The sequence below is a fragment of the Meleagris gallopavo genome, chromosome 2 (assembly GCF_000146605.3).
Source record: "Meleagris gallopavo isolate NT-WF06-2002-E0010 breed Aviagen turkey brand Nicholas breeding stock chromosome 2, Turkey_5.1, whole genome shotgun sequence".
NCBI classification, from domain to species: domain Eukaryota; kingdom Metazoa; phylum Chordata; class Aves; order Galliformes; family Phasianidae; genus Meleagris; species Meleagris gallopavo.
The window spans coordinates 104,468,743-104,478,937 of NC_015012.2; the positions used below are offsets into that span (position 1 = coordinate 104,468,743).

A 10,195-nucleotide genomic window follows, 5' to 3' on the forward strand; every position below is an offset into this window, starting at 1 on the left:
GGGGGGCCGTGCCGGAGCCGCGGGCAGCGCGGCCCTGCCGTCACCTCAGCGCGGAGTGACACGCGAGTGCCGCCGTGGGGACCTGCTGCTCAGCCCGTTCTCCGCGTTCCCACCTCGCATTGAGGCCTCGCGGAGGCACGGGGTTGCTTCAGCAGCGTTTGTTTGCACCAGAAGTTGCACCCACCAGGTTTCGTTTCCCAACGTTGCAATGCTCATCGAATCAACCAGGCTGGAAAAGAGCTCTGAGATCCCCAACCCCACGTGCCCAGCCCTCGGTGCCACATCTCCACACTGAACACCTCCAGGTTTGGTGACCCCACCACCTCCCTGTGCAGCTGTGCCTCTGCAGCACCGCTCTTTCTGAGAAGAAATTGTTCCTAATATCCAACCTGAACCTCTCCTGGTGCAACTTCTGGCCATCACCTCTCATTCTATCACTGTTATTTAGGAGCAGATGCTGACCTCCACCTCACCACAGCCTCCTTTCAGGATCTATAGGAGCAATGAGGTCTCCCCTGAGCTCTGCTCCAGTCTGACCCATCCCAGCTCCCTCAGTCTCTCCCTGTCACACTTGTGCTCCAGATCCTCCCCAGAATCATTAAGGTTGGAAAAGACCTCTCAGATCACCACATCCCTCTCCTCTGAGGCACCAGAACTTCTGGCAGTTGTCTCAGATGGGCACCAAAGCCAAACATTCAGAAGAAAGCAGCGTGTGGCAGCCGTCCCGTGCGGAGTGACCGCTGCTTGCTGTCCTCACCCACATGTTCTGCCATTTCCACAGAAAGCTGCTGCAAGTGGAACAGCCACGCTTGCTCTATGAACTGTTTTATCGCATCCCGGCTGTATCTCGTTACATTATTCATCGTCTCTGTGGAGCTGTGAAATCCCCAAACACCTTATGTGTCACGAGGTAAAACAGCTCAATGGGTTGAATGGTTAAAATAAGCCTGAGCTTCAGGTGGCTCATTCTTTTCCGTGGGGGCTCTTTATTCCTCTGGGGCTTGAGAGAGCATTTGTTATAGCAGAACAAATCGGCCCTGAAAGGCCCAGCCAAACACACGAGATTACACATCTACCCGCACCATCTGAATGTTGTCTTCCTTGGAAACCTGCGTCTTTGAGGGGGATCCACGCAGTTACCTCTCTGCTCTCCAAAAAGGAAAGCCCCGCGGATGTATTTCATAACTGCCTCCTTTATCTCTGGGACGGGCAGGTTGAGCTTGAGTTAACCCTTTGGCAGGCGGAAGGCATGGGGACAGTGATGGTGGGCATGCTGATTGTTTTCCCTTATTTGGGGATCAAGAAGGTTTCTCCTGGGCTGTTATTCCAGCATGGTTAACTGCATTTGTCAATAAAATGGCGTATATTTTGCCCATCTTCACCTAGGCAAACTGTTGATTAACTTTATATATATGTATATATTCATCTATAAAGGATTTCAGGCTCGTGTGCGTGAACAAAAGCACTGAAACAAGTGAGAAAGCAGCAGAGAAGCAATCCAAAGAAGAGCAGTGACCTGCAATCATACACCCAGAACAAATCCTCTGCTGCGGAACTCACGCTGTCTGCAAGGTAACGAAGGAACATTAAGGATTCTCCTTTAATTGCATACTTAGTAGGGGCTGGGGCAACGCTCTGCGCCGCTGCATGCTGCTGCATGACCCTTTGTTGCAACACATCTAGGTGGAAGTGCTAATAGATTCCTTCTGGTCCTGCTCTCTTTGTGACAGCAGCGAGGGAGGAAGCTGTGCAAGTCCCCAAGTTCTGCGAGCTGCCAGCTCTGCACTGCCTCTGCAGGCTATGCCCACTTTGCCTTTACTCAGGCAGAAAATGCTCAGCCTTCACCGCTAACACAAAGTCATAGGGTTTGATGTTAGGATATTTCCTTCCACAAATCCCTTACGAGAACATAGCTATGAGCTAATCTCAGGCAGGAGGGGCATTTTAAGTTTTCGGTGATATTAACACCGAGAAGTAAAAAACCATTTTTATTACTTTAATCTGCAAGTTAATTTTTAAATGGAATGCGGGTACAAACAATGCCATTTTTAAGTACATTACAGTGTTGTCAGGCTGTGACAATTTAAATGAATGAGACTTCAAAACGTATTATAAAAAAGATTAAATGTCTCATTCGAATACACATGGCAAAAATGAAATCCATCAGTAAAATGAAATAATTATTTTAAAACTGCCTGGAATTAAATACAAAACAAAGCCCCCCTCCCACCAAGTAATTGAAGCTGTGGTGGGTGAGACTTTATCTGAGAGCAGTTTTAATTTCCAGCTGACTGCAAATGACAAATAATTTACTGTTGCGAGATCTTTCTCACCTGAGCACTTTATAAAACACGGTGATATGATTATCTTCATTTTATATTTACAAAGTGGTGTTTAAGAGGCTTAAGTGGAGGTCAAGCAGCAAGTAAGGAATTGTGGGATCACCAGCCAAAACAGCACTGAGGTTTTCTGGTTGCCCTGGTCCCTGTTGCATGGTGTCACCAATAGTCCAGTTTTGCACATCACTCAGTTGGGCTAAAGGCCATTTTCAGGTTGCAGTTCAATTTATGAAGCAGCTCTGTCACATTGGATATCAGGAAAAAAATTCTTCTCCACAAGAGTGATGATGCAGTGGCACAGCTGCCCAGGGAGGTGGTGGCGTCACCATCCCTGGGGGTGTTCCAGAACCGTGGGGATGTGGCACTGAGGGACACAGTGGGCAGTGGGCATGGAGGGGTGGGGTTGGATTGGGTGATTTAGAGCTCTTTTACAATTTTCATGATTCTATCACAGAATCATAGAATCATAGGATGGCCTGGATTGCAAAGAACCACAATGCTCATCCAGTTCCAACCCCCTGCTATGTGCAGGTCACCAACCAGCAGACCAGGCTGCCCAGAGCCACATCCAGCCTGGCCTTGAATGCCTCCAGGGATGGGGCATCCACAGCCTCCTTGGGCAACCTGTTCCAGTGCCTCACCACCCTCTGGATGAAAAACTTCCTCCTAAGATCTAACCTAAACCTCTCCTGTCTCAGTTTAAAACCATTCCCCCTTCTCCTATCGCTATCCACCCTCTGTGATTCTATTTTAAGAGATTCTTGTAATCCACAAGTAGCCAGTGTATAGTCATTAAGAAGGTAACGTTAATAGTATTGAGTCCTTTAAAGCTTCTTGGCCATATTCAGCACAGTAATAAGTAATTCCTTTGATGATAGTATTGTGTCCACTTGTTGTGAGCATGCTTCCTTAGAAGTTTACGTGCCTTCTGAATTTGGGCTTGATTCTGTTCCATGCTGAGCCCTTGATGAATGTGGAGCTCTTCACCTTACTTATCCGTTAAAGATGTCACAGAAATGTTATAATCAGTCTAACTGAGGGTTAAGAATGCTGGGTGTGGCAGCATCAGAAGGCACAAATGGCAGAAGGTTACAGGAATGGCATTTGGTGGTGGCATCCAGACAAGCAGGTCATTGCAGTACAGGTGTACCTGTGCTCACAGGGATGGCCTCTCCATGGAGTGAAGCAGCACTGCTGGCTGCTTCCAGTGGAGGAATAAGTGAGACCTGAGGATGGATACCCCTTGTCCTCCAGCTCATCCCAATGGGAGGCAAAGTCCTGGCTAGAACTTGGCCCTTCTGAGCCTAGGAGTGAGAATACCATAGAATCATTTGAGTTGGAAGGGACCCTTAAAGGTCATCTGGTTCAAATCCCCTGCACTGAACAGGGACACCCACAGCTCCATCAGTGCTCAGAGCCCCATCTAGCCTGACCTTGGCCGTCTGCAGGGACAGGACTTCCACCATATCTCTGGGCAATCTGTGCCCTATCTTGACTGTAAAAAAACTTCTTCCTTGTATCCAATCTAAATCTCCCCTCTTTGAGTTTGAAACCATTTCCCTTTGTCCTATCAGTATGACTGAAAACAGCTTTTTCTCCTCTTTTCTAAGGTCTCTGCAGGTGCACTGCGCTGTTGCTGCCACAGTGCACCATCATTTCCTGTGTGACAGTCTTTAAGACCACCACAAGGTGTGAAAGTTTCGGGTTTTTCTCAGCAGAGAATGCACTTTGCTAACACAAAACCCCATGCCAAGAGCTAGACATTTTAACACACTGATTTAACCCCTTTTTGATACGTCTTATTTACAAAACATTGCAACAACACCGTAGCCAAAACGAACACACAAGCCCACGAAGGTTAATTGGTGGTTGCACGTGCAGACACCTCCTAAGCCCATGCAGTTGATGGAAGCACCTTGGCCTGGATGCACACCGCAGGGCTCGCAGCACGCTGGGAGGAAATCCTTCCCGGGATGGTTGGAGGCAGTGCCTGCTCCCAGCACCACTCGGGGAAGCCTTAATGAAAAGCAGCTCATCAGCAGTTACGTAACCTAATGATAATCCGGCTCAGGCCAGGCAATGCTTAAAGCCACAGCGTCTCTCTGCTGTGACCTATTTTATGCTCAGTGCGAGGGCAAAAGTATGCGGTGCGTAACTTCGCTGGGTCTCGTAGGTCGAGTCATTGCCTGTCGGTAGGAAAGCCCCTCGCATGCATTTCTTCTGCTTTTTGGATGCGAAGAGACCACTCTGGGTTTGTCAGTGGCTTTTTATGGCATTGGTTCCAGGCACAGGCACAGCACAGAGCAAATTGTAAACAATTAGAAGGAAAACACTTAATGTTCCGCAGGAAACTCGGAGTGCTTTTAATTTTAGCTTCAGAAGCTGCAGAGGGTCTGGGGGTATCTCACAAAGCACTCCTAATGCTGTGTCGAACCGCACAGAAAGCTTTTGTGTTTTTATTAGACCTCAGAGACCAAAAATGTATGCTTCCACATTCCAGGGTCATATTTACATTTGACTTAAGAAATTCATTACGACTGCGCTGGCATAACTGAGACACACAAGTGGGCAGCCCCCGCCGCTGGTTTTTACCTCTCAGTCTACAGAAATATCAACAAGAGATTAAAGGCAGAGATGTTGATTCAGATCTCAGCATTTAATCTGACCACAGATGGTGTCAAAGAGGGACAGCCATGCAAAATAGCAACAGATTTTTTCCTAAACAATCACTTTTTTGTTTAACAGAGAGCATGTCGCCCAATTTAAAATGTAGAGGAAATCTCAGTTTTCTACAATCCTCCTCCGAGAGAGCTTTGAGGTGTTATGAATGGGCTGATTTCTGTTAATGATTAATAACGTGTTTATATTTCTCTGCTTAACTAAAGTTATTATTGTAACTATTATTAATTCCTATCTTCAGTAGGGTAAATATGCCATTCCTCATGACGCCGGACAAGTTAATGACACAGCTGTTTGCAGAAAGGAGGTTGTAACATTGAGCTGAGCAGAAGAAATACTGCCTGTTATGTGTAGGTATAATCATTTTAGAAGACATGCTGACACAGAACCTCGTGGATTTGGCATCAGTGATGCCAAGACTCTGTATTTACTACCATAGGGAATACCAGGCTTTGCAAAAATCTATTACCAGGCGTAGTACTCAGTGCCAATGGATTCCTGCAGCAGGTTGTTGCTCAGTGAATTTTTAGAAGCTGATCCTTAATGCCTGATATTAGGCAGCTTCAAATCAGAAATAAAATTGCTTTGAAAAAGATTTACAGAAGTTCACACTGGTAGAGATATTGCTTGACGTTTAAAAGGAAAAATAATAAGATTGCGATTGTATTTGTTGACATTTGGAACATCTTCCTGTGGAGCTTATAACCAAAACATGGCTACATTGTACTTGTGTTTCAGAAACAGAAAGTGGAACTAAATGCAATTTATTAAAATAGTGTGGCTGATTATAAACTCTAAAGGGAAATCAAGTAACCTCATTTCTTTATCTCATCTGAGCAAAAGGCTAAAACGTGGGGGTGGGGAGATGCACTTCTTCAGTTTTAGTCCTCTCAAGTGTTACTAATCACGGAAGTACAAAATACTTTAAAATGCCTTTTTAAAAATCTTCAGAGCCCTACAGAATGGGCTTCAATCAGAAGCTGAGGTGGTGTTTCTGGGTGACTGAGGGCTGAAAGGTAAGGGCTAAGCAGCTCCTTCCTGCACAGCCAGAGCACTGGGCTAATTGGCTAACACTGAAAATAAAACAGTATTTTCTTCTTCCTTCCCGAAAGGATTTTTATTTGTTGCTGACTTTATGGTGTAAAAATTAAAATACAGATTGATTGTTTTGGTCTGTATGTATGTGTCACGATAGCTCCCGTCAGCGTTGGTATAGCTTCTCCTTTTTTGGCAGTCACACTGGAGAGACCAAGCACTGAACAGGGAATAAAACAGAGCTGTTCTCTAACCCTACAGAGCCGGTCCCACTGAGAACTCCCTCTATTTACTCATCTGCACTTAAAGACTGTCAGTTTTATTCAGATGTCTACTCAGTCTGCGAAATGCTTTCCTTAACCTACTTTTAATGCCTTTGAAGTATCATCTGCTTCACTAGTTTGAAGAGCACTAAAGCCCTCGCGCAGCCAATAGGCACTTAAGTGCTTACTTTTAAACCCATGAGCAGCTCCATGAGGCGCACAAGAATTGCCGCAGCGAGACAGATCTGTCAGTCCGTCTCCTTCACTCTTTTATCTCCAACAGCGCTCGACACCGGATTCCTGCTGACTTCCATGCCCCTTCCCCTGGGCACGGATGCTTCCCCTGTGCTGATGCTGTACCAGCAGCTTCCTCACTGATCAGTGCTCTTACAGCATGATGGATACCGCCAGAGACCTCACACCCCCACAGCAAGCTCTGGCTTTCTGTCCTGTCTATCCCTGCCAAGGATCACTTAACACTAAATCCCATTTAGTTGCGCCTTAAAGCAATGGAATGGTGGAGTCCCCATCCCTGGAGGCGTTCAAGAGCTGTGGGGATGTGGCACTGAGGGATGTGATCAGTGGGCATGGTGGGGGTGGGCTGGGGTTGGATTCAGTGATAGCGGTCTTTTCCAACCTGAATGATTCTATGGTTCTGTAATTTTTTTTTTTTTTTTCCCAGAGAATACCATCGATTCTTGTTATGAATTGTCCTGAATATTCTTCTTATCCCTCAAAGATTCCTCTGTCTGCTCAGCTCCAGGCCTCAGTGAGATCCTGTGCAGTTAATTAGGTCCTTACTTGTAGCAGAGACTCCTGCAGAGGCGGATGCTTTAACCTGGATAGCAGATGCACCAGTAGTGATTAGAAATGCAAGAAAAACACGGGAAGCAATCAAAGAGAGAGGAAAGAGGTAAAGGTGATGCTTTGCAGGATAAGTGGGAAGCAGTGCTTGCAGTTAAATGGGATGAACTACATCATATCAAATCAAGGTACAAAGGGGAAATGGAGACCCTTGTCACAACCTGAAATTTATAGATCACAAATGAAATTTTCTCTGTTTTGTCCTTCATAGGTAGCACAGAAGAGGAATGGGGATCCATTGCATGATTCTATGAGTCTACGATTCTATGATTCAACTTTTTTCTCTGCTTTGGTTGCTTTTCTTCCCCATTTACGCGTATGGAACAACTTCGCCTGTTGGTCAGCTGCTGTGGTTGCAGAGAGGAGCAAGAAGGGAGCTGGAGCAGAGTGAGGGCAGGGAAAATTGGTCCAATTCAGCAGCAGTTCCAGCCTCAAACACAGGCAGCTCTGTGTGTCTCCTGCTATCAGTCTGTGCTATTCCTGTAGCAAGCTGGATCCCTGAGACTGGTAATGCTTTGGGGTGCTGGCACCCAAACTCTGAGCTCATGAGGGTCCTGTGTGAGGTTGGTGAATCACAGAATCATGAAATTATGAGTCATAGGGGTTGAGAGGGATCTCTGGAGACCACCTAGTCCAACCCCCTGCTAAAGCATGTTCTCTGCAGTCGGTACAAGTGGCAATAACCTGACTTGGAGAGGTTGTCCATGCTCTGACTGGCTGAAAATTACTGCAAATGAGAATTCCAGAGGAGCACTGTCATCGGAGTGACCAGAGATGTGAAAGGAGAATAACATTCCCATTGAAAATGAATGTAAAATCCCACAGCAGAGTGGAAACTGAAACTGGGAATGGGAAGTGCTCAGACTGTGCCTCTGTCCTTTTGGTATAAAGGATCCTCCCAGAGCAAGCAGCAACCTGTCCTTTCAGCAATGCAAGGCTTCCCCTCAGTGGCAACAAGGCAGCAGGGTGTCCTGCTGCTCCACCACAATAAAAGCATTTTGTCTTTTTTTTTTTTTTTTCAAAGGCAAAGTCCAGTAAAAACGTGGCTCTGAAGTAAAGGAAATATTTACAGCAGAGGCTGCTGGCTGTGCTGGGTGTAATGGTATACAGCACTATGAGAGGCCAAAGTGATACTGCTTTATGAGCCAAGAGTTTTTAACTCCTTTGGTATAGGAGACAGCTGCCTACACAAGGGACTTAGGAAACAAATGAAACTTGAGCAGTGTCATATTGCGATCATACAATATGGACAAAAGAGACAAAAATGAGTATTATTTTTTTACAAAAGAAGGATTTACTGGAGAACAGCAGTGCTAAAGCTCATACCCAAGTGCAGCTGCTGAGATTGCTGACAGCGCAGGAGGCTCTCCCAGAAATGAGGTCTTCCTGCAAAAAAATCCCATCCCCATCAACATCTATTCTCTAAAATCTGATGTCCAGGTTGATTTAAGTTCCAACCTTGGAAATGAAATGGGACCATGGTATAGGAGACATGTGAGCTCAGATTATGCATACAAAAAAGACGACAGCCAAATTGTCTATGTATGGGCAGACTGCATTTGCCTTACCCCAAAAGATTTACCAGTTGCTATGGTTACTCAATATTACAGCTCAATAGATTGGTAATGTGAACTGATAGATCTAGAAATACACTGCAACATGGAATTAAAGAGGTCCTGCTGAAACACAGCCTGAAAAATCCTGTGCTCCTGATGAGGCGGAAACATTGTGCTGCTGACGGGCTGGTCATGGTTCCCAGATGCATGGCAGGGGTCCCACCAAATAGCAGTGAGAGATGTGTGCTTGGTGTCTTGTGCAGCCAGAGGTGTAAAACACACGTCAAAGGGATAATAAAACACAGTCCAAACCGTCTCGCATGGGATCTCTTGAGTAAATCATGATCGAGTCCCAGCAAGTACAGGGAGGAGGGAAAGGCTGGCAGCAAGCAAGAAGTCTTTCTATGAAGTTTAAAAATCAGCAAAGGTTTTAAGAGCTGATCACCAGAAGCTGCAGCTGTGTTGCAGGTGGCTTATTTCAAATCTGAGCCCTGTTTCAAATCTGTTTGTGTTGTCCTCCCTTCCTTTGAGGAGGGAGAGTGAGAGTGGTATGGTGGAGCAGAGCTTTCCATTGGGGTGACCCCACAGCGCCCGCCGTTGTCCTTTACCCAAAGGATAGAGCTTAAGGAAGATTTTCTCCCACTTCATATTCCATTGTAATTATCACCAGCTTCATCTGCCACTGTGGTGTGCTGACTTGATTTGCATCGATTCCCCCGAACTGTGCTTAATTTCTCCAGACACTGCCAACAAGAGTCCTACCTGCAAGTCCCAGCCTTACTGCTCCTCTCCCAATCAGATTTTACTCAGTGCATTAAAAACTCAATACATTGCCCTATTACAGGTTGCTGTGGTCACAACATGGCCTAGATTGGAAGAGACCTTCAAGTTTATCATTTAGTTCCAACCCCCCATGGAGTTGCCAACCAATGATGGCAGATGCAAGACTAAAACCAGGCGTTTCTTTGTGCTTTTTGTCTCCCAGCTCCTTTTGGTGCAGCTGTTCCCCAGCTCCGACAGACCGGCTGCTGCTGGGAGAGCACAAGAAAGGAAAAGCCCATAGCATGATGATGCAGAAAGTAGGAAGCAGAGCCCTCCACCAGCAAAATGGGAAAGCAGCATTTCTCTTCCATAGGGGTTTAGTAAGGGGAAATTCAGAAATGACCAAGTTTGAGTGCTGGTAAAGAGGTGATGGAGGTCAAAGGTGGGAATGGAGTGGGGAGAAATACAACAGTTTTTAAAGGGCAGCCAGGGAAGACGTGCAAACACTGAGAGTGTTTTAAAGAAGCAAAGAGATGAAACCCAGCCTGAAAAAAGCACATTAAATGAGAAAAATTGCAACAACAACAAAAGTGGAGAATAGGAAGAGAAAAAGAAAAGCCCAAAGGGACCATAACGCAATTTTTTCTTTTTACTTACAGCTTCTTCATTCAATTTTTTGAATGCCAGCTTCATTAGT

The 10,195-nt window shown here is 45.8% G+C and overlaps 1 long non-coding RNA gene across 4 annotated transcripts in view; it reads left to right on the forward strand.

The window, feature by feature from the left end:
- LOC109366337 overlaps window positions 1–10,178 on the forward strand; it is an 11,280-nt gene extending 1,102 nt beyond the window's left edge. The window contains exons 1-4 of one of the 4 annotated variants that reach the window (XR_004159023.1): window positions 553–910; window positions 1,435–1,572; window positions 3,950–5,368; window positions 6,999–10,178. This is a non-coding gene — a long non-coding RNA (uncharacterized LOC109366337). Of the gene's footprint in view, window positions 1–552; window positions 911–1,434; window positions 1,573–3,949; window positions 5,575–6,998 lie in introns of those variants that run through there. The other 3 variants (XR_004159022.1, XR_004159021.1, XR_004159024.1) reach the window with 3 other exon arrangements.
- The last annotated feature ends 17 nt before the right edge of the window (window positions 10,179–10,195 follow it).